This window comes from Pelodiscus sinensis, chromosome 21 (genome assembly GCF_049634645.1).
Source record: "Pelodiscus sinensis isolate JC-2024 chromosome 21, ASM4963464v1, whole genome shotgun sequence".
Classification (NCBI taxonomy): Eukaryota; Metazoa; Chordata; order Testudines; family Trionychidae; genus Pelodiscus; species Pelodiscus sinensis.
The window spans coordinates 11,142,381-11,161,875 of NC_134731.1; the positions used below are offsets into that span (position 1 = coordinate 11,142,381).

At 44.7% G+C, this 19,495-nt stretch overlaps 1 protein-coding gene and 1 non-coding gene across 2 annotated transcripts in view; both read right to left on the bottom strand.

The window, feature by feature from the left end:
* The window catches only part of LYRM9 (LYR motif containing 9), a 127,669-nt gene that overhangs the window by 97,649 nt on the left and 10,525 nt on the right, over positions 1 to 19,495 (bottom strand). The window lies entirely within an intron of this gene.
* Positions 1,678 to 1,784, bottom strand: LOC112543974 (U6 spliceosomal RNA). Its single transcript, XR_003087269.1, has one exon. It is a non-coding gene; the product is annotated as a U6 spliceosomal RNA (small nuclear RNA).

Below are 19,495 nucleotides of genomic sequence, written 5' to 3' on the forward strand. Positions count from 1 at the left end.
AGGTCCTGGTTGAAGGCCAGGAGCCTGGAGAGGTCTCGCAGAAGACCCCTCAAATAAAGGAGCTGCCAGTCATATTGGAGCCCTCTGAAGCGGCGAAGGAAAGCGTGCACAAGCGTGTTCCATACCTGACTACCTGCATCAAATAAGAGTCTCTGAAGGGCCCGGAGGTGGAGGACATGAACCCGCACGCGCAAATACATCAGGGTAGTCACGGCAGAAGAGCCACGTGTGCACCTTCCCCACATCCCACCACCTCCGCGCCGAGGGAAAGGCACACTGCTTCGCACTCCAGAACTCCCAGAAGGACGCCACAAAGCCCACATCTTCCAGCAGGCTGTTATTAAAATGCCAGTAGGCCAGCCCAGGCCTCTTCGAGGAAAACGAGGCCATCACGGCCACCAAGTGGTGGTCCAAGAATGGGGCTAGATGAATGCTGGAGGAGTGGGCCCGGAAGAGATGATGATGAGAAAAATAAATGCGGTCCAACTGGCAGTGGAATGACCATTGACCCACCTCCCGGACATAGGTAAACACCCTGTCTCTGCCTGGGTGGAAGTCTCGCCAGACGTCCACCAGGGAGTGATGGTCTATTATCTCCCTGAGGACATCTGCAGCAGCCAGGCACTGCTTGGTCCCCGTACAGTCCTGCTCCTCGAGGGTGCAGTTAAAGTACCCACCCAGGACCAGACACTCGCGATGAGTCAGGGTATGTCTACACTACAAAGTTAGTTCGAACTAACAGACGTTAGTTCGAACTAACTTTCATAGGCGCTACACTAGCGCTCCGTTAGTTCGAACTTAATTCGAACTAACGGAGCGCTTAGTTCGAACTAGGTAATCCTCATTCCACGAGGATTAAGCCTAGTTCGAACTTGCTAGTTCGAATTAAGGGCTGTGTAGACCCTTAATTCGAACTAGTGGGAGGCTAGCCCTCCCCAGGTTTCCCTGGTGGACACTCTGGCCAACACCAGGGAAACTCTACTGTCCCCCTCCCGGCCCCGGACCCCTTAAAGGGGCATGGGCTGGCTACGGTGTCCGTGCCAGGTGCAAGCCTGCCAGCACCCAGCCAGCAGACCCTGCACCTGGCACGGATCGAGCCACCCACCCGATGCTCCCCAGCCCTCCCCTTCTTCCCGGAACCAGGCTGGCGGCTCCCGGGAGCTTGCCCGGGACTGCAAGAGGCGGGCACCCGCCTGGGCTAGTGCGGACATCATGGACCTCGTCCACGATCTCCGCACTAGGCACAGGAAAGTGGCCGTCTAGGGCAGGAGACCTGCCAGCCTGGCCACCCAGGAGCAGGTGTGCAAGAGAATCAAGGGGGTCCACTGAGACCCCCGACCCTGAGCCCTGAGCTTACAATGGCCGTACTGGGTCAGACCAAAGGTCCATCTAGCCCAGTAGCCTGTCTGCCGACAGCGGCCAACCCTAGGGACCCTGAAGGGGATGGACCGAAGACAGTGACCAAGCCATTTGTCTCGTGCCATCCCTCTCCAGCCTTCCACAAACCTTGGGCAGGGACACCACTCCTACCCCCTGGCTAATACCACTCCATGGACCCAACCTCCATGACTTGATCTCACTTCCCTTTAAACTCTGTTCTAATTCTAGCCTTCACAGCCTCCTGCAGCAAGGAGTTCCACAGGTTGACTCTTTGCTTTGATGGGCTGACAGGTTGCTGTAAAGATGGAACGCTTCACGAATGTGCGTGTCATCCTTGCGCAGGGGCCGTGCTAATCTTCTCTGTATCGTTCCAAGTTTAGTATACGTGCTGCCAAAGCAAGCACTTTTTTTTACGGCACCTGGGTTTCCCAGGGGGTCACCCATCCAAGTACTAGCCAGGCCTGGGACGCTTTACCTTTTGAGATCAGACAAGATTGGGGGTGTTCGGTCCGGTATGGCCATAGGCCAGGTAACTGCAGGGATGGGCAAGTCTGAGGGTAAAACTGAATGTTTCACAGCACTTAGGTGCCAAGCTTTGGACTGTTAGCCCTTAACGTTTACTATGATCTTGTATAATGTATACTTGCATAATTCCTTTGGGCTGGTAGGGTCCACCTAAGGAGCCAGTGTGTGCAAACATTATGTAATTTGGGACTCACTCTCTGTTATAAAGTTGGCAAATACTGTGCCCCAATTTTGCCCACACTAGATTATTGGATACACATCTTAATCATAACATAAAAATTATCATTGGCCCAATGAAGCCAACAGAACTGGTATGGTTACCGTCCTACTCAACATTCCTCCACCTAACATACAGCATCGTAATACTGCCAACAAAGTGATCAAGATACAGCAAGAACCACCCTTGCTGTTGCTCTTTGGTATATGGGATGTGCCCTGCCATCAACTGCATAGGAGAAATTCCATCTGGACAGTGCTGCAAACTTGCCATCCAGCTGACAATATCTGCAGCTCAGGCAGATTGAATGGGTAAGAGCTTCAGTCACTTCCAGGAACTCCTATATCAATGTCAGTGTGACTGAACAGCTACTTGGCTTTAGACTCCCAAGCCACCTCTGCAGCCAGCTTGCCAGGTTCATGTGCAGTGTGATTCGTTGTACCAAGACAGACCATGTCTGGGGCATCCAGAACAGCTCACCATGTATCTGTGGTGCTGTGGATGATGCTCTACATCAGCGTTTCTTAAAGTATGTTCCATGGCGCACCGGTGTGCCGTGGAGAGAAAAGAATTCAAAATGGCCGCCCTTAAAGGGGCAAAAGCAACGAGGAGTCCTGTGGCACCTTATAGACTAACAGATTGGAGCATAAGCTTTCGTGGGCAAAGACCCACTTCGTCAGATGCACAGGACTCCTCATCACTTTTGCAGATTCAGACTAACATGGCTACCCCTCTAATACTTAAAGGGGCAAGCCTCCTTTTTTGGGGGGGGGGGGGGCTCAATAACCTTTCCCTGGGGTTTTTTTTTTTTTCTTAAAAAAAAAAAATCCTTGGTGTTCCCCATAAAAAAAATTATTGTTTGGTGTTCGTCGGTCTTAAAAAGTTTAAGAAACACTGCTCTACATGGTCTGGATGGTTGATGTTTCCATTTCTGGGTCTCTGGAGGTCTTCTCAAGCTGAAAGCTTCTGACTCAAAAGCCTCTGATTGGCTCAAGATCATTTTGCTTTTATTCTACATATAGCTTCTTCCATGCAAAGGTCTGAAAGCTCTTCATCATTAATGAAATAAGGCTCACAACAGCATTAATTAGATGATTTGCCCTGTTTTAAATCATCCTTACTATCCTTAAATGACTTCCTTACAATCAGTGCTTTAGCTACTAGACCTTGCGTTTCCTCCTTTACCATGGAATATTTTAAAAAGCGATGCATATTCTCACTGTAGCTGCAGTGTGGAGACTGCATGTGAGTCCATTGGTTCACCATTGCTGCCCAACCCAAATGATCCTTTACCCACACTTTCAAGTGCTTACTCCATACGTAACTTACCCAGTGGTGGGAGGAGAGGTTGCTTCAGGCAGGCTGGAGTGCCCCCCTATCCCGTTTAACCAGTTAACCAATTAAGTGAGATTTTACATCCCAAGCTAGCATGATCATTTTCAGAGCATCAACCCTAATGAAGATCATTCTGTAGATTGTTGAATGTTCCAAAACATTGGATTTCACAATAACTATTAAATCCATGTGAGTCAAGCAGCTTTGAAATCGAATGGAATAGGATTGCTGTTTCCTTTTTAAAACAAAGTCCTTTTTGCAAAATTTTAAATTCTTCAGTGCCTGGCATGTGCCTTTTCATTTGGGGGAGAGTTTCATAAGTGACTAAAGGATTTAGGAGCCTAAAATGTAAACTTTTTAATGTTGACACATCATCTCTGCAGGCTGTAACCACTACTCAGACCACATCAAAACACACACATATGCATATACAGGCAGTCCCCAAGTTATGTGGATCCAACCTATGTCGGATCCGCAGTTACGAACGGGGCTTTTCTCACCCCGGAGGATGGGAGCGGCGGGACGCCCAGATGCGCCTCCCGCGTCCTCCGGGGCGAGAAAAGCTGCTCCACATCTCCCTGGTCTGCTGAGGGGGGGAGTCCTCCCCAGCAGACTAGGGAGACGCGGAGCTAAGCCGCAGAGCACACGGGCAGTGGGACAGCCCAGACGCGCCGCGGCTGTCCCGCTGCCCGCGTGTTCCGCGGCTTTGCTCCGCGTCTCCCTGGTCTGCTGGGGGGGGGTTCCCCTCCAGCAGACCAGGGAGATGCGGAGCAGCTTTTCTCGCCCCGGAGGACGCGGGAGGCGCATCTGGGCGTCCCACCGCTCCCGTCCTCCGGGGCGAGAAAAGCCCCGTTTGTAACTGCGAATCCGACATATGTCGGATCCGCGTAACTCGGGGACTGCCTGTATATGCATATGTGTGTGTTTTGATGTGGTCTGAGTAGTGGTTACAGCCTGCAGAGATGATGTGTCAACATTAAAAAGTTTACATTTTAGGCTCCTAAATCCTTTCGGCCTCCCCCCCCCTCCCCCCCAGCAGACCAGGGAGATGCGGAGCAAAGCTGCAGAGGATGCGGGCGGGACCGCGGCGCATCTTGACGGTCCTGCCACCCGCGTCTCCCTGGTCTGCTGGGGAGGGGGGGGCGCAGCTAGTGCCCCCTCTCCCCTCCCCCAGCAGACCAGGCTTTTCTCGCCGACGACGCCTGGGGTAGAGCAGCTGGGGCGCTGCTGGGTTGGTCCCGCAGCGCTGCTCCTCGGCGCTACTGGACCAACCCGGCAGCACCCCAGCTGTTCTGCCCCAGGCGTCCCCAAGTCAGCCGCTGCTGAAACTGACCAGCGGCTGACTACAGGAAGCCGGAGGCAGAGTTGCTCTGCCCCGGCTTCCTGGAATCAGCCGCTGATCAGTTTCAGCAGCGGCTGACTTGGGGACACCTGGGGTAGAGCAGCTGGAGTGCTGCCAGGTTGGTCCCTGCAGAGCTGAGGTGCAGCACTGCGGGGACCTACCCGGCAGCGCCCCAGCTGCTCTGTCCCAGGCGTCCAAATTCAGCCGCTGTTGAAACTGATCAGCGGCTGATTCCAGGAAGCCCAGGGCAGAGCAACTCTGCCTCGGGCTTCCTATAGTCAGCCGCTGGTCAGTTTCAGCAGCGGCTGAATCTGGACGCCAGTTCCGACTTACATACGAATTCAACTTAAGAACAAACCTCCAGTCCCTATCTTGTACGTAACCCGGGGACTGCCTGTATATAACTGATAGCAGCAACTTCTATCCCACCTGCTCAGGGCAGGTGCCTAAATAGTACCCAGAACGGTATGAATGCACTTAGTTGACTCACATGCACACAAAGAAGTAATTAGTAAAAAGACAGCAAGGTTCATATACAGGAATTATTGCCTCCTGTTCATGCTGCTTTTCTCCCTTGTTTTACCAGAAGACTAAATGGCTTCTCACATATGATGGAATATGAAGCTACAGTTGCTGGCTTCTGAACTGTTAGCTATCCAGTGAAGTTAGATTAGACTGTGGCTTTCTCTGCAAGGCTCACTCTCATTAGCTCAAGGCAAACTCTGAGATCACATCTCAGTTATCTAGAGAGCCTTAAAGGTCTACATTTCCTCCAGGGTAAGTTCCATGGACCAATATTAATCCTAGGGAGAAACAACAAAATCCTGTCCTTCAGGATATGTGTGGAATTTTAAGGCTGCAGGACTCTGTCTGTCTGTAAGGCGTCTGATACCATCCTGGTGGCATCAGATACTCAGACATTACAGCTATGGGGCACACAAAAGCATTTAGATCTATGCATCAGCTAAGAGCCCAGCTGCTGTGAGTTCTGAGAGCTCTCTTGTTTTTCTGGATGACACACAGCTCCCCTTTGGCTGTAGTATTGTTGTGAGAAATCTGCTTAGCTATAAGAATAAGATCCTTCATAAATTGTTTACGAGATCAGTGGGCAAAGAAACTCAACATCCCAAAAGGGGCTGCATGAAGCAACCACATGGTTCTGTATGCGCGTGTATAAATCTACACATTTCCCATCTTTTAATATGCTGCCATGTATGCTGTTTCTTTCAAAAAGAGAGTCCTTGGTGTTTACATTAACATCATTCTTACAACTGACTGATCCTTCAATGCTGCGGAGATGAATGATGTATAAGTAATTGATGTGAATCTCCAGAAGGGAGTATCGCTGTTAGTTATCTTGATATGAGAAATTCAAGCCTGAAGGATAAATTATAACTTCAGGATGAACTAGATAAAAGCTTTAGTTTCTTCTATTAGGTAGCTCATTTATCTAGCCAAAGTAGCTCTTAAAGAGACACAATCATGCCAAGAATCACACTTCTTAAAATTTCCATACTGTATTATCAATACATCCTGAAATTATTATATATGAATATTTTTAAAATCCAATGTATTTGTACCATAAATGCTGATTATTTATACAAATCATTCAGCTTACTCAATAAATATATGTAGGTCAGTAGAGCTGGCTGAAAAAAATTAAAAATGTCATGAAAGTTTCAAAACTGCAAAAATGTTTCCTCTTTTTTCAAAAGTGTCTCCAACATTTTTATAAATTTTGTTACAGATGTTATGAAAAAATGGGTCACAATGTTTATCACCATTTTTGTTGAATAAAATGGAGATTTTCAGAACATGAATATAATTAAAAAATAACGTGGACTTTTTCAAAAAAAATGAAAACTTTTGAAAATGCCAATTATTTCAGTGACTTTTTTTCCCTTAAAGATCATTTTATGGTGAAAAAAAACCCAGCGTCAAGAATTTCAGCTCTCAACAGCTGTTTCATTTTTGTTCCCAGCCAGTTTCATTTTCTAGTTATCATTCCAATGAGTGCAAGAAAAAAGATGATCCGTATATTTTCAGATCTGCAAGGGTTTTTTTCATATTTTGAGAAGAAGTTCAGCTCTGTTAGTCTTTCAGATGTATTGGGCTTTCCTACTCCTGTACACGTTATTTTCAGCTCTTTGCCAGGCTTGTCTCCATTTACTGTGAGAGTGGCACTGCAGAAATTGATCTCTCAGGGTTCGATTTATCAGGTCTAAAAGATATGCTAAATAGACTGCTGACGGTTCCTCTATTGATTCCAATATTCCACCAGGTCACGAGGAGTGAGGGAAGTTGACAGGAGAGTTTCCTGCTGACCTACGCAATAGGGATGCAGAGGAAATTTGACCAAAGGTAGGTTGACGCCAGCTACGTTATTCATGTAGCTGGAGTTGTGTATCTTAGGTTGACTTTCTCCCCTAGTGTACACCTGGCCTTACCTATGTTACAGCCACTTATACTGCTTCAGGAAGAATACAGGCTCTGGGGAAATAGGAACAGCCAAGAAAGCGCGCGCACACACGCACACACATACCCTCTTCCCCAGAAAGACTGTTGAATACTTCTAAACTTACACTGCAAATCTCTTTCTTTGACCCTTAAGTCCTTAGGGTGAGGGATGGTTTCTTTCATCCCATATTCTGAATTATTTTAAAGTGTTAATGTACTGTAGCTAATACACTGTAGAGGGAATTGCATAATGGCTCTTTGAGCTCAATCATACTTCATACCAACTTTTAACATCTTCTGTTTCAGGACCCGATTGAGCAAAATGCTTAACTTTAAGCACATGAACTGTCCTACAGATTAAGCAAATGCTTTACCTTGCTGCATCAGAGGGGACTAATAGAGGGCCTTTCAGCAGACTTGCAAGGAAGGGCAAAACTAATGCCTCCAATACAAATACACCGATACTGCTAGTACCTGCCCCCAAAATAATTCAAAACCTTGGGAAAGCAGTTTTGTTTGAAACAAACTATGCTCAGATCCAAAAGGCATGACAAAAATACCTAGATAGCATGGTTGATGTACAATTTATCTACAACGTCTGCAGCTGATGTATGATATATAATATAAATACTTTATTTTTCCTTGTAGACAGCACAAGTTTATTTTCTAAAGGGAAATAAACATCTGCCGTCACATACAGAAATATTTAAAGTGATTCTCAAAAAGTACCATTTCAGCTGGTCTTTTGTAATACAAATGAATTTCCCTCAGATTTAGGAAACAAATCACAGGCATATGTTTTCTGAAAAGACAGCAGATGTTTTAACCAAAATAATGCTCTTGTACCTGCTACCAGTTTCTCCTAGCAAGTCTAACACTGACAGGGATTCTCCTGAGGCCATCAGGAAATCAAACACCCAGAGGTGACTGCTCATTCAGGTGGAAAACTATCAGCAAGGGCTCTTAAACTAACAAAATTCTCTGTGTACACAGTAATGACTGATGTCTGTCTAACCACAGAAATAGATCATCAAAGCACTTGAACTAGTAATTCCCCGGTCACATGTAAATGGCACCATTTCCCAGTGTCTGTCCTTCCTTTATCTTTTCTGATCAGACACACTTGGACTGAGGAAGTAAATGGATTGGATGATACAAAAGCTAAGCAGTAGAATTAAGTATGTTTGTGTTGAGGATTGACCAAAATAAAATTGTACGGGGCAAAGTGTGTGATTAGCGTCATGTACACTTGTCTCTAGTGATAAACTTCACAACCTTCAGCTGCATGCCTCACAATGTACTCAGCATTGCATGTATAAATATACTGTAACAAAATATCTGTGTCATGTGGTGTTAATGATATAATCCTCTGCTAATGGATATGTGTGAAAGAAAACAAGGGGGTCAACAAATCACGAGTAAGTGACAGTTCGGTGAACTTTGATACCAATGTTGATAGGTTAGAATTAGACTCCTATAACCGTGACTTGTACAAGTATCCATTGATTTCCCTGAGTTTGTTGCCTGAATGAGGATTGCAGGATGATTCCCTAAGATAACATACTATCTTTGTCAACTTACAGGCAAAGGACAGAAAATGCTGTTTACCCCAGATGAGGATCTGGTCAATCAGTATAGTTCCGCTGACTTTAATGGAGAAGTGCTGATTTATAATTTCAGAAAAACTCTCCCTGAGCTATTTTCAGCCAAAGTACTTTAGCCTAGAAGCAGCAGCTCACACAAGAGCACACAGTCACAAAGAACTAGGGATATTTTTAAGTGATAAAACACAAGAGGCAATGCAACTGTTTGGAGCTATTACATGCTTTAGGTGCACCATGAGGTACAAAGCTGACAGCTAAGTTCTCAACTTTCCTGACAACAGCAACAAATCCCTGGGTGGAGAGAGTTCTCTGGCTGAACTCTCTCTCCCCTTCTCTCCCGCAGCCTTTTTAGTTGCACACTTAATATAGATTGCTCGCTTGGGGCTGGTGACTCAAAGTTCCACTTGGGAGCAAAATCCTTTTGTCTTTAAAACATGTCACTTAATTTCGTTGCTGTATGTTGGAGGGCTGTAGTGGAGGCCTGTAGGTGTCATACAAGTGCCCAGTGGGCTACGAGCTACAGAAATATATGGCAAAAACACCCTGTGCAAGTTAATACTTTGAGTACCTGAGTTCTAGTCCTAGCTCTGCCATTGACTTCCGGTGTGGGATTTAGGTGCATCACTGTGGCAAAGCAGCACCCTGAAACCCACATATCACCCCTGCATAAAATTCTGATATATTTCATACACAGCATGCCATGTAAGATATCATACCAAAGGTCATGATCTGCTGAAACCCATTGTTCTGCCAAAATATGTATATCATTAGTGTGTATAAATTGATGAGATTTTTCTGTATGGTTGTTACTCAGAGATGTTACTAATTCTCCAGTGACAACAAAGGAGCTAACCCACTCCTAGGAGAGCATTAAACGACCATTCATCAGCAGGGGAGTTGTAATCAAGGGATTTACAATGCTGTGTAAGAACTGCAGAAGCATCACACATCACTGTGTGACTCAGCAAAGCCCACTGGGACATGTCTGGGCCAGTGTTTTCTAGACACATGGACTTGGTCTTTAGCACTAAAGACATTGGTCCCAGGCTTAAAGAGGAAGCCTATGTACTAAGAACTACAACCTACCTACAACATCCAGTGGGGTGAGAAAAACTATTTGACCTAAATACTGCCTACTCTAATAGGCTACATTTACATTGTGCTCTCTTGCACAAGAATGTATGCAAATGAGGTGTGGCGATGAAAATCGCTGTGCCTCATTTGCATACTTAATGAGCTGCCATTTTTGCACAAGGGGCTTTTGCGCAAAAAGGAGCAGACTACACTTTGCTCCTTCTTGTGCAAAACCTCCTCTTGCGCAAGAGCCATTCTGCTGCTTATTTTCAGGCAGAATGGCTCTTGCGCAAAAGCCCCATGCGCAAAATGGTGGCTCATTAAGTATGCAAATGAGGCGCAGCGATATTTATCGCCGCGCCTCATTTGCACGTTCTTGCGCAAGAGAGCACAATGTAGACGTAGCCAGAAGATTTAAGATTTAGACCTTTTATTTTCTTTGGTAACCATCTCGGCTCTGCCCCTTTGTTCTTACCACTTATAATCATTTAAAAATCTATCTGAAGTTAATAAGCCTGTTTTATTTTTTACATTTCATCTTCTACAGTGTGTTTTGCTTGAAGTGCTTCGGAAATCTCAGTTCATTTTACAAAGGCTAGTGTGTGTCTTCTCCACATTGACGGAGGAGCAGATTGAGTAATCAACTTACATTGGTCAGACTTCTGACCAGGGCAAGATGGTGTATTCTGGGGGTGCCAAGCTGGGATTTGGGAGATTTGCTGAGGCCTTTCTCTGTGTGATTTGTGAGTGGCTCAGTGAGTATTTATACAGTTTAGTTGGGTATGTATGTGTTGGGGGGGCCATATGCTATTGTGCTAAGTGATAGCACACCTGGAGAGGTTTGTTGCTTGTCACTAGCAGATTGGTTCTTAGGAGGGTGAAGGGCCTGGAGCAGAGGTGACTAATACATCACTTATGGGATTGATCTGTCGCTTTCAGGGCTGCCCACTTTGGCTAGTTGTGTGGGCCTGCCCCCACCCAAAGTGTTGGGTCCAGTAGGAGTTGCCCCAATTTGCCATCCCCTAGGGTGAGCTTTACTCGCAAAATACAGTGCGAGACTGCCTAGGCTGGAGAGTTAAGGGGCTCACAGCAGACCTCAGTTCCAAGTTGTACCCCGGGATCCTGTCACAGTCACTTAACATTTCTGTTTCCTATCTGTAATGTAGGGTTTATTATGCTTTGAGATCTATACATGGGGCTGCGTCTAGATTGGCATGATTTTCCTGAAATGCTTTTAACGGAAAAGTTTTCCGTTAAAAGCATTTTCGGAAAAGAGCGTCTAGATTGGCACGGATGCTTTTCCGCAAAAGCACTTTTTGCAGAAAAGCGTCCGGGCCAATCTAGACGCGCTTTTCCGCAAAAAAGCCCCGATCGACATTTTCGCGATTGGGGCTTTTTTGCGGAAAACATTTCTGAGCTGTCTACACTGGCCCTTTTGCGCAAAAGGGACTTTTGCCTGAACAGGAGCAGAATAGTATTTCCGCAAGAAGCACTGATTTCTTACAGTAGGAAGTCAGTGCTTTTGCGGAAATTCAAGCGGCCAGTATAGATAGCTGGCCAGTTTTTCCAGAAAAGCAGCTGATTTTCTGGAAAAACTGGCCAGTCTAGACACAGCCGAAAACTGCTCTACAAGCCCTACATATTATTCACTATGGTGTCAATTAAAACTGCCTATACAGGCAGTCCCCGGGTTACGTACAAGATAGGGACTGTAGGTTTGTTCTTACGTTGAATCTGTATGTAAGTCGGAACTGGCGTCCAGATTCAGCCGCTGCTGAAACTGATCAGTTTCAACAGCGGCTGAATCTGGACGCCAGTTCCGACTTACATACAGATTCAACTTAAGAACCCCAGGCGTCCCCAAGTCAGCTGCTGCTGAAACTGATCAGCGGCTGATTCCAGGAAGCTGGGGGCAGAGCAACTCTGCCTCAGGCTTACTGTAGTCAGCCGCTGGTCAGTTTCAGCAGTGGCTGACTTGGGGACGCCTGGGGCAGAGCAGCTGGGGTGCTACTCTGCCCCAGGCGTCCTGATTCAGCCGCTGCTGAAACTGACCAGCAGCGGCTGAATCAGGACGCCTGGGGCAGAGCAGCTGGGGTGCTGCCGGGTTGGTCCAGTAGCACCGAGGAGCGGCGCTGCGGGACCAACCCAGCAGCGCCCCAGCTGCTCTACCCCAGGCGTCGTGGGCAGAAAAGCCTGGTCTGCTGGGGGGGAGGGGGAACTAGCTGCGCCCCCCCTCCCCAGCAGACCAGGGAGACAGGGAGCAGCTTTTCTCGCTCCGGAGAACGCGGGCGGCAGGACTGCAGCTCATCTGGGCGTCCCGCCGCTCCCGTCCTCCGGGGCAAGAAAAGCCCCGTTCGTAACTGCGGATCCAACATAAGTCGGATCCGCGTAACTCGGGGACTGCCTGTATTCTGAGATCACTCACATTGTGCAAATTTAGGAATCCTATGAAGCATTTGCATGGGTAAACTCAAGTATATGCTCATGAGTAGTCATTGCTGCCAATGGCTGTAGTAATATAGTAAGTGTTTCCTGTGGCAAGTTATGTTGTTTTTCCAGGGTGTCAGCACAACAATCCAGTACCCCTCTGAGTCTGCCCACCCATTCATCTGTACTTTGTAAAGAGCTCCTATGTAAGAGAAAAATCCCTTGGATTTAAAGTGAGTAGGACAAAGCCAGTTTTTGTTCTTAGGGTTATTATTATAAATTTGGTATTATACATTACCAAATCAAGCAGGATGTTTTGGCTTGTGCTCCGGATTTCAAGGCAGTTTTTATAAAATGCTGCTATTCTTTGTAGCATGCACACTCTATGTTCCCACATCCTAGAGCTACTTCCAAGGATACAGACTGCTGGGGTCATCGTGGTGGTACGAGGCGGTGTTGGTTTTGGGAGGAATGTGCTTACAAGCATGGGCATTTACTGTGCATATATTTCTAGCTTAATGATACAGCTTGTCATTTCTGCCTAATGGACCTTGTTATGTGCGCCTAATGGTTACATTAAAATGTGCAAACATAGCTCCTTACCAATATTATGTCAAGAATAATTTAATTACTACAAATGATGCATCTGGGTATGCGTAAGAGTAGTTGTTGATTTAAATGTGTCCCCCCCCCCCTTGAAATAACAAACCATATGTATTTCTTGAATCTTCCTGAAGGCTAGCCTCATTATCAGTCAAACATATTTCAAAATGAAGTTCACACAAGAAAACTTCAGAGGTGCTATTTTGGGTGCCATTCTGAGTTGGGCGTATCAGAAATACTTTCTCTTATTATTCCTAACGCAGAAAAGCATAGGGCCTGATTCTAATCTCACTTATCCTGGCATAAATCAAAAGCCACTCCAATGAAACTAGTGATGTCAGGCAAGTTAGATTAGATTAGATCCAAGGTACTGTCTCTGTAGCAAGAGGGGTGGGTGAAATTCATGATGAGACCAATGACCGGAAGTGAAAAATTGACACTTATTTTTAGGTCTGCCTGATTCCATGAACACTTATGTGCACGTGTAACTTTATTCACACGAGTAGTCCAATTGATTTAATAGGGTTATTATTATAAGAGTTACTCCTACATAAATATCTGTAAAATCTGGCCCTAGTTTACATTATATTTTGTTTCTGTTTATTCAGTTCTCTTGTATGTCTTTGCTACTATTTTTTGAATTCTATTTGTAGGTCTCTTTTTTAACAAATTGCTCAGTTTCCTATATTTGGTTTTATGTGCAGGCAAAAAAAGGCTTCTCGGGGGAGGACATAATTCAAAACCTGTTGAAGGAAATGTTATTAGCAAGAAGATTACATCTGTATTTTAGGATAAAGGTTTTGAATTAATGGGAGAAACAAACTAAAAGTAAACTGAAGAATCTATTTTCAATGTAACAAAGATAACATCATATTTAGTAAAAATTTAATTTTACATGGAAAGTTGCTCCAGCATAATAATCTAAGGTGTCAATAACAGAGATTAGAAAACTTCCTTCTACAAAGTCACAGGTTCAGTTCTTTAGCCTATAAGAAGGCACTCACCACAATCAAGATATACTGGTTTACACTTGCTAAAGATCTGGCCCATGACTTTTAATTTGGCAGTGCTCCTTTATAATGCACATTAGGGACCAGAGTCTTCTGGCAGTTACACTAGTATAAATCCAAAGTAACTATGGTGTTACATTAGTAAAAATGAGCACAATGAGCCTTAAGTATCTGACAGAGCTTCTATGGGAAGAACTTCACTGAGTTTATTAACCACTGCATTTCTCCAGTTTTACCTCTACTCCGGAGGTAATACTAGAGTGATTCTCTCTAGTGATTCAGGTCACAGATACGTTGTTTCCTATCTGTCTAGTCTTCACCAGATATTTTTAGTTTGGGTACGTCAAAAAAAGAGAACTCAGTGGCAGGGCGACTGAAAATAATCAGTGTTGTAAATTAGCATGATGAAATCAGGCTTCTTTTAAACTGCTTTCTCAGAACTGCTTGCTATAATGGCTAGATAGACCTCATGTACAGAATTTGACTTCCTGAAAATCACTGTTTGTTTGTTTGTTTGTTTTTATGTTAGATTCATAGAATCCTGGGACTGGAAGAGACCTCAGGAGGTAATTGAGTCCAGCCCCCTGCCCAAGGCAGGACCAACCCCAACTAAATCATCCCAGTCAGGGCTTTGTCAAGCCGAGACTTGAAAACCTCTAAGGGTGAAGATTCCACCACCTCCCTAGGTAACCCATCCCAGTACTTCACCACCTTCCTAATGAAATAGTTTTTCCTAATATCCAACCTAGACCTCCCCCACTGTAACTTGAGACCATTGCTCCTTGTTCTGCCATCTGTCACTTCTGAGAACAGCCTCTCTTCATCTTCTTTGGAACCTGCCTTCAGGAAGTTGAAGGCTGCTATCAAAATCCCCCTTCACTCTTTTCTGTAGACTAAATAAGCCCAAATCCCTCAACCTCTCCTTGTAGGTCAAGTGCTCCAGCCCCCTAATGATTTTGATTGCCCTCCACTGGGCTTTCTCCAATGTGTCCACATCCTTTCTGTAGTGGGGGCCCCAGAATTGGACACAATATTCCAGATGTGGCCTTACTAGTGCAGAAGAGGACTGTGCAGTAACGACGTTTCTTCTAGCTATGTCCCCCCGTGGGTGCTCCACTTGAGGTGTTGGGCTCATCCCGGCGCCACAGGGATGAGCCCGACACCTCAGTGGAGTACCCACGGGGACACCACCGAAGAAGAATAAAGGGGAATAATCACTTCTTTAGATCTGCTGGCAATGCTCCTCCTAATGCACCCTAATATGCCATTAGCCTTCTTGGGCACACTGCTGACTCATAATATTACTTTTTTTTTTATACTGGCTGTATATGATGTACTGCTCGTATTAATGCCACACCACAGCAAGGATTAGGGGTTTGTTTGTATGATAGGCAGGCTTATTCTTTACAAATAAATGCAGCAATAAATCATTTGACTTAAAATGAGAAAATAATCATGACTAGTTTTATGTATTCTCATTCTCTATATGACTTCCAAAACTGAACGTGATGCTTTACAGCCACATAAGACATGGTCTCTAGTGTAAAGGCTTGAGTCTCCTCTGCCCTACATGTTCTGCACTCCTTTACACCTGTGCAGAATGGGTAAAAAATGCATCTATTTGTACCTGCTAGCTTTTTGTACTCACTTTGCACTGAAGTGACTGACTACACAAGGTGCAGAGCAACAGAGAATCAGCAGCACTGGTCTTTACACTGCAAACATGTACATACGGATAACTTTGCATGCAAGTAGGCCAGCTGAATTCCAAGGAGCCAAATCTTAAAGAGTGCATGTAGTTCTAGGCATCCCAACTCAAAAAAGATACTCTAGAATTGGAAAAGGTGCAAAGAAGAGCAACAAAAATAATTAAGGCTTCCATAAGAAGAGATATTAAAAAGAGTGGAACTGTTCAGTTTAGAAAAGAGACAACTAAGGGGATGATAATATTAGAGGTCTATACAATCATGAATGGTAAGGGGAAAATGAATAGGGAAGCATTCTTTTCCCTTTAGATACCACAATAACTAGGAGTCACCCAATTAAATTAATAAGCATCAGGTTTAAACCAAACAAAAGTGTGGGTGGGACCTCCCTGATCCAGCACCCTCTGGACTGGAATGGTCCTAAACCATGGAGTTTGCTGGACCAGGAGAAGTCAAGGCTCCTCACCCAGCTGTAGGCTCTGCTCGCAGCCGGGGCTGTGCCCACCGCATCAGCCCCAGCCAGGGGCCAGCTCCCCAGCATCCAGCCCCAAATGGGGCTGTGCTCTACACTGTGCCAACCCTGGTCAGGGATGAGCTCCTGACTGCCAGCCCCAGTGCCTCCAGCCACAGCTGGGAGTCAGACCAGAAAATTGGCATTTTCTAAGAGGTTAACATAGCAATTACCAATGGCCTTTTTACATATTTTTCTTTAATGAGGAATAACATGCATGTAGAAAAGACCTATTTAAAGGCTTCATTTGTATTCTTTTAAATCAGATCATTATTTATTTAATATCTTATATACGTAGTTGGAATGCTATGCATTTTTGCAGCTGTTTGTATTTCATGGTAGATTCAACTGTATTACTTCTAATTTGCAAACTGATTTTTGCAGCTCTGCTGCCTTCAGTTGTGCTCACCACCACAGCACCCTGGGGCTGTGCTTCTGAACCTGGCCAGCCAGGGCTCTCCGGTCCAGCAATATCATGTTGTTGGACCAGAGAGTCCTGGATTTTAGAGGCTCAACTGATACTTCTTCACACAGCACAAAGCCAACTTGAAGAATTCATTGCCATGGGATGCTGTGAAAGCCAAAAGCATAAATGAGATAACAAGGGACTTAGATAAGTTCATGGCGGATAGCTTCACCAATAGCTTTTAGCCAGGATTGTCAGAGACACAACCCCCATGCCTTGGATGTGCCTAATCCTCTAGCTCACAGAAGCTGGGATTGGCCAACAGGTTGCCCTGTTCCGTTCATTCTCTCTGCAGCATCTGGCCCTGGCTGCTGTCAGAGACAGGATATTGGGCTAGATGGACTATTGTCTGAAGGGCATGGCCTTTCAAACTGGTTCTTCTTATAGTGCATAATTAGCCATTTGTATAAAAATCTTTCACCTTACATGGAAATAGCGTAGCATGTTTCTGAACTGACTTGAAGATGATGAGCAGGCCCACACTAGTCTTTGGTGAGAATGTCCATTTTCTTGCTGCATCTATGCCTTTGCTTCGGAGGGAGTTCACCTGCTGTCCCAACGTGAAAAATGAGTGAGAGCGTTTGCTAGGGAAAGGATGAAAGGAAACACTGTTGGTGAAGAGCTGCAGGGGAGGCGGAGGTCATTTCTGGTGCAAAGAAATGTTGAACAGAGCAAATGACAAAACGGTGTCACCTTCTCCATAAACACCACAGGGAGAGATGTGGTGGCTTGCATTGAGAAGTGGAGAAAAGGGAGAAGGTAATCCAGGAAGAATGAGCACAGGGTAATCAAATAATCTGGATTAGACTCTCACGTTGTGTAGATCAGCATAGTTCCACTGATTTCAGTGGGATTGTGCATGTGCTCAAGGTTATCTTTTTTCTTAACTATCTGGTTGAATTTGGACTTTAGTGACTCTACAACCTTTTACTGCCTCATAGCTAAAAGAGATTTCTTTTAGCTCATGTAGCAGAGGCCTGTGTTTTGGGTACTGAAGGTCCTGGATTTGATCCTCGCTCACAGGCATGATGATCGTGTGTGTGGTTTGCTATATGTGCATGGTCAGGGAGCTACATGGAATCTTATAAATTATGCTGCTGGCATTGCCAGAACAATGAGGTCATGCATGCATCTATGGGTCCTGATGCTGAACGTCACACAGGCCTTCAGACTCAGTCTTTGTTCCAATCTGAGCTTTGAAATGAGGAATTTGTCATCCTATCCTATGTACCCATTCTGAAATTTACATTTACAGCCATATTAAAACACATTTAATTAATGCATAGGATTTTATCCATATGCAGATTACCAAAGGTAATATGATTTGAAAACAAACAGAAGTTCTGTATCCCCTCTGCAACTGCTTTTAGGGATGGAGCTGAATACTCTGAGGTCAATGTCAGTCTTTTTATTGGCTTTGGATCAGGTCCTTGATCACACTAACCTGGTCACTTTGATCCCCTGAGCCTTCCTGGGCATATAATGAGCTCATACCCTCTTCCTCCTCAGAGCACCGAAATGGACTTAGACTGCAAACCTGCAAGGTCATGTGCATGGGTGGATGGATCTCTGTGCCTTCAAGGAGCCTCACTCACTTTTGCGTGTTTTCAGTCCTGAAAAGTATCTTTATTATAAGCTCCAAAACAACAATACAATACAAACCTTCCTACTCAAGCTATTTTAGTTATAGGAAAATACTCAATTCCCACCCCCCACTCAATTTTATTAATAGATGTGCTGATTTATTCCTAATTTTGTACAAAAAAATGGTTTGAGATGAAGCCTTAACTAATTTATTTTTAATGAAAAAGGCCTTTTAATATGAATGGAGATGCTTTAATTCTCTAGCTTTTTAAATATTTCCTGTGTGTATTAAATATATTTACTGTCGTCTGTATGTTAGGAGCCATGCACCTAATTAGAGCAGGATGTTTATTTGAAAAGTCAAAAAAATCTAATTAGCATATATTAACATAACACTGCATTTATGACATCTTAATGGCATCAGTAGGATTTATGAATAAAATATAACCAGGGCATTTACATTCTTTAACACTCTGTCGCTGGCTGTAGAGTTGTGGATTGGGGGCAGGGTGGGCCTGTGAACACCCACATGGTATATTATCAATAGCCCAGTTCAGAGTATCCCCTTTGTACAGATTCTTGTCTTTGACTGATACACAAGTATCCTATTATGCTTTGTCCCTTGTGAAATATTACATTATTTCTTTCATTCATGGGTCAAAAGAAGGGATATACACAAGCTTTAAAAGGCATCTATGCATATAACTGTTTTCAGCTATTAAATTAAAAAAGATGCTTTCTAATATTCAAACTTCTGCTCTCACAACTAGTCTCAGCAGTCTATGAATTCAGTATTACCCTCTGCCCAGAACTGGTCCAATTATTGTACACAATACAGGATGGTGCCAACCATTGTATAGGGGATTTTAAATTAAGGAAGGAAACTGTGAATAACATTTTGAAGACGCACTAGTAGCCACTGTCTTCCTCCATTTAATTTTGTGCAAAGCTAGTGCAAGAGGCTGCCAGAAGGATTACACCTGTGCAAAGCAAGGGACAAATTCAATGCAGTAGAGAATCAGATCAATGGAATTCTGTACGTTGACCTGACATACTGTGTTCTCACAAATATACTGGTCTGCATGCTGTGCAACTGATGTATATGGAACTTTTCCATGTAGTTTGCAGTGGGTTTAGGTAAATAGGTCTGACACATATATAGATGAAATGCCAGTGTTTGGTGTTGGATACACAAACGGTAGACATGCTACCACTTTATAGCACCATTAGTGTGAACAAAATTGCAACAGACAG